Source organism: Orycteropus afer, unplaced genomic scaffold (genome assembly GCF_000298275.1).
Source record: "Orycteropus afer afer isolate SDZICR_OR568_19922 unplaced genomic scaffold, OryAfe1.0 scaffold00262, whole genome shotgun sequence".
NCBI lineage: Eukaryota > Metazoa > Chordata > Mammalia > Tubulidentata > Orycteropodidae > Orycteropus > Orycteropus afer.
In genome coordinates, this window is record NW_006921849.1 from 4,947,288 (window position 1) to 4,953,008 (window position 5,721).

Consider the following 5,721-nt stretch of genomic DNA (forward strand, 5'->3'; position numbering starts at 1 on the left):
GACCTTGTTTGGAAATAGGGTCTTTGAAGATGTTGTCAGTTAGGTTAACTTGAGGTAATACTGTAGTATGGTGTGTCCTTATCCAATATTAGTGGTATCCTTATAAAAGAGGACAAGAAGACACTGTCAGACAGGCAAGGTAAGGATGGCCACGTGAAAAGACATCCAAATGCCAAAAAATGCTTGGTCTTGTCAGAAACTGGGGGACCCAAGAAAGGATCTTCCCCTACAGAATTCAGGGAAGATAGCCCTGCTGAATACCCTGAATCAGATTCCTCACAATCACAATTAAGTATTCTGAAATTCCCATTTTTGAAATGCTACTCATAATTTGTTATGACACACACATAATTGAATTCCTTTGCATAGTTAATATCTTCTGCAAAATTTTACTTGTGTGTGATAATAATGATATTGTTCAATAATCTGCATTCTGTTTTATCACCTTTCTTTGGGATGAGCATAAATATGGATCTCTTCCAGTTGGTTGGTCAGGTAGCTGCCTTCCAAATTTCTTGGCATAAAAAAGGAGCTCTGGGGGCATAGTGCCTAAGGCATTCAACTGCTAACCAGAAGGCTGGAAGTTCAAAACCACCCAGCCACTCCTCAGAAGGAAGGTTGAGCAATCTACTTCTATCGTGATACTGTCTCGGAAACCCAAGGAAGGGTTGCTATGGGTAGGATCTGACTCGACAGCAGTGAGTTTGGTTTTGGAAATAAGTAAATGCCTCCAGCACTGCACCCTTTGTTGAAACATCATCTCAACATGTATTCTATCAATTCCTGTAGGCTTGTTTTTGGCCAATTCCTTCAGTACCAAGTAATTAGGAAGACAACTACCTGGCCAACGGAGTGGAAGAGATCCATATTAGTTCCCATTCCAAAAAAGGTGATCCAACAAAATGGGAAAATTATCAAACAATATTATTAATATCATATGCAAGTAAAATTTTGCTGAAGATAATTCAAAAATGCTTGCAGTATACTTACATGGAACTTTCATAAATGCAAGCTGGATTCAGAAGAGGACATGGAATGAGAAGTGAGCAGACCAGACATTGGGAAGTGCTCATTTTGTTTCATTTTGGGGGTGTCTTAGTTCTCTGGTGCTGCTGTAACAGAAATACCACAAGTGGATGGCTTTAACAAACAGGAATTTATTCTCTTACAGTTTAAGAGACTAGAATTCTGAGTTCATAGTGCCAGCTTTAGGGAAAGACCAAGGGAGAAGTCTGAGTTCAGCCTGCAGGCACTAGGAGCTGGGTGGAGACCTCCCAATCTTGGACTTCAGCTCTGCCTTTGGTCAGGCCTGCTGGAAGAAACTGGAGTCTTTTCCTAACTCACACAGCCACTGGCTTCTGAGGCTGACAAACCCAAGATCATCAGGTAGAATGACATAATCCCAGGATTGACATGCAACATGGCAGGGCACTAGTTCAAGTCCAAGAAGTGGAGATGAAGACTGGACCAAATGCAGGATCTTTTCTATATATTCTGGAAGCAGGCTATACCCCCAAAGCAATTCCCTTTCAACTAATTAAATACTCACAGAAGACTCCCCCATGGAGATTATTATACCATGTCCAGTCTCATCATGGGTAATAACTATATCCAGCTGTCAAGCTAAGCTGACACTACCACATTCCACACTTTTAACTGCTACAGTCCATCCCTTGTCCACTTGGCATCTGTACACATCTCCTTCATTGGGGAGCCCAATTCTCCTAGTCTAGTGGCAGTCTCACCCACTTGGCCTGGTAGGCCCTGTTCTTCTGCCCTTTGGCACCTCTGCTCCCTCACTTTTGGGCAGCAGATATGGCCCCATCCCACTTGCACTCATATATGCCAGTCCCATATTCTAGGACCAGGTTGGTGAAGATCTGACCCTTTGAAGCCTAGGAGGCTGTGGTGGTTCTGCCTTTGAAACTGAGGCAGCTCTATTTCTCATCTTCCTTGTTTCTTGATGAGGCCAGCTTGGTCTCTGTCCTGTTCCAGCAGTATTACAAAACCCTTCGGCTCTAGCAATTAGTTGCTGAAGGCAGCTCACTCCTGCAGCAATCTTCCTGCAAGAAGGCACTCAGCTTTCTTGCTCTGTGGGACAGTAAGTCCATTGCTCTGTCTTGTGCTAATCTCTAGTTTGCTGTTACCATCTTGCTTCCAGTCTCTCTGCCAGGCTCTCAGTGCAGGAATCTTGGCCCAAGGACGCACTTCCCTCCTGCATCTACATTTGCAGTATCTGTTAGAGCAACACCACACTCTCCTGATAAAAAAATTACCCACCAGCCACTCCTCAGAAGGAAGGTTGGGTGATCTACTTCCATAGTGATACTGCCTCAGAAACTCAAGGAGGGGTCGCTCTGAGTCGGGTCTGACTCGACGGCACACAACAACAACAGTTTTCTAGTGCTGCTATAACAGAAATCTCACAAATGAATTCCTTTAACAAACAGTTTATCCTCTTACAGTTTAAAAGTCTCAATCCAGAGAGCTGGTCTTAGGGGAAGATTAGGCTTGAAGTCTGAGTTCAGAGTGCCAGCTCTAGGGGATGGGTGGATGCCCCCAAACCTTGGGTTCCAGGTCTGCCTCTTATTGCAGGCCTACTGGAGCAAGCTGGAAGCTTCCAACTCACATAGCTGCTGGCTGCTGAGGCTGATGGGATTGGTAAGCAACATGCTGGGTCTCTGGTACAAGTCCAGGAGCTGAAGATGAAGACTGAAGCAAATGCAGGATTCTTTCTATATATATTAGAAGCAGGCCACATCCCAAAGGCAATTCTCCTTCAAATGATTAACTGCTCATAGCAGATTCCACCATGGAGGTGATGACACCATGTCCAATCTCATCATGGCAAATAACTGTCTCCAACTGCCTGGGCAAATTGCGAGCAATTTTAATTACCAGAGGTGGTATAGATGCAGCTACAAAATTAAAACATGAAAATCCAAACTCACTGCCACTAAGTCTATTGCAACTCATGACAACCCTATTGGACCAAGTAGAGCTTCTCCATAGGGTTTTCAATGTATTAAATCTTTATGAAAACAGACTGCTTCATCTTTCTCCCATGGAGTGGCTGGTAAGTATGAACCACTGACCTTTTGGTGAGCAGGAAAATGCATTAACCACTGCACCACCAGAGTTCCTTCTGATATATCTACAGGCTCAGGAAATCATAGGAATGCTCACTACTAGAAGCTGAAATAGACAATGAAAGACTTCCTCCTAGAGGCAAACCCTGAATTTAGTGTTCTAGTCTCCTGGGATAAGAGAAAATTAATTTATATCCTCTAAAGCCACCTACTTGTGGTATTTCTGTTACAGAGCACTAGGAAACTAAGACAATTTACTGTCAGACAAGCTGTATATTTCTAACAATACAGTTTCTCATAATATCCCATTCTCTCATACTGACCTGTTCAGGCATATTACATGGAATCTTGAGCAGTGGATTGAGAAGGCAAACATTTTTGGAGTTTCCTCTCCAATCCAATCCCATATTCCAGTACCAAGTTGGTGAAGATCTGACTCTTTGAAGCCTAGAAGGCTGTGGTGGTTCTACCTTTGAAAGTGAGGTAGCTCTATTTTTCATCTTCCTTGTTTCTTTATGAGGCCAGCTTGGTCTCTGTCTTGTTCCAGCTGTATTACAAAACCCTTCCTGAAAGCAATAGTGACTTTCCAGACTTCTTGTGCTTCAGCTTCAGAAGGAATGACTAGCACCAGGCCTTACCATTTTCAGGGTCACATGCTGAGTTTGGAGAGTGAGATGAAATCTATGGAAGTGGGATACATTCCTAGTGACATTTAATAAAATCTCAGAAGAGAGAACTTACCGTGGTCCAACAACATTTCCAGCCAAATGTATTCCCTTTATATATGGCCCCCAAGGCTCCAGAAATCTAGATGGAAAACAATTCTAGCCTTTAATGAGTAGGTCAGAGAGGAAGAGTAATATATCCTAAATGAGATGAAAGGCTGTTAAAGAGTGTTTTTCAGCTTACAGCAGAGCAAATTGAAGATCTAGTGGATCTCATTAAACCTTAGGAAAATAAAAAGAAATGATGTGTACAAGTTTGCATACATATTACAGGAAAAAATGATAAAGAGAGGGAAAAAGGAAGGAAGTTGGATAACTCAGTCAAAAGATAACATGCAGCAGACAGTTGAATAAATACCAACTAAAAAGAAAACTCCAACAAGAATTTTGCATTATAATACAACTTGATTCAAATATAAATTCAATAAAAAAAAAGAGCTCAAGACAAATGATTTAGATTAAAGGGGACATTGTGTAGCTAGGGAAACTAATTGGGGACCCAAAGACATCATATAAATTATAAATAACAAATGATAAAATAGAATTGTTGAAAATTGAGTTTCTGTCATAAAAGAAAGTCCTGGGATGATCACAGTGCACACAGAGAAAAATAAAAGATCAAGATATTAAAGCAAGTAGAAAGGAGATAAGACATGGGAGCAGAAAACAGAAAGGTAAATCGGGTTCCTGATGTAGTGACTTCAACATTTGGAACAAAATTTATTTAAAGATGTAATGTATGTAAACTGTCCTGAGAGAAACAAAATAGTGAACCTGTAGATTGAAAATAAATTCTGATTGATCAACATTGGAACACAACCTGTTGAAGTTATTGGCTGGTTGTCAGAGGTAAAGAAAAGGTGGTTAAGATACCTTGGCTGACAAAATAAGCCATCCATGAAGGGTGCTTTTACTTCTCAACAGCAACATTCAGTGCTAAGATATAGTAGAGAAGTCCCTAATAGTTCTGTGACATGACTATAGACTATAATATTGCCAAATACAGAATGTCTAAGAATTATACTAAATATGGGTCTTTCTTAAAACAAAACAAAAAATATTATCCTATTAGGAGAGAACACAAAAATATAAAGACTGGAAAAACTGGCCTAAAAGGCTCAGATGAACAATGCATTGTTTAACATTTATCTAATAAGTAATTACATAAGGAGTGGGTAAGGCATTTGACTGCTAACCAGAAGGTTGGTGGTTCAAACCCAATAGCTACTCTGTGAGGGAGATGAGGCAATCTACTTCTGTAAAGATTTGCAGCCTTGGAAACCCAATGGGAGTTGCTATGAATCAAAATCAACTCAATGATAGTGGGCTTGATTTTGGTTTTGGTAGATAATTACATATGTAAAACAGAGCACAATTATCATAAACCTTGGTAATACAAAAATAATAATATGGCTTACACAAATTAGCAGTGAGGAAAGGAGAAGGTGAGGGGTTTGTAAGAAGACCGGGTTCAGCACCTGATCTCATGTATTTCACAGTAAAGAATAAACTGAAACTTTGTAAAAATTAAGCATGTAGTTTAGAGAGCTAATGAGGTCGACCTTGTAGTGTTTTTTCACCATCTTTTTTGCTGTAGAGGTTTTTTTTTGTTTGTTTGTTTGTTTCATAATTAATATTTCCTTTTGTGTAGTATTTTATTTGACATTCTGTATTTCTTCCACTTGATTGATTTCTTAAAAACAAATGAAATGTTTAACAAATTAATAAGTAACATTTATTGGAATTATTCTTTCTTTAACAAACTATTTTGATTTGTTCATTTATTTTTACCTTATCAGTGTATATAAAAATAAATTTATGTCTATATTTATGGTACTCTGGTGGCATCATGCCTAAGGAATTTGATTGCTAACCAGAAGGCTGGTGGTTCAAACCCACCAGCCACT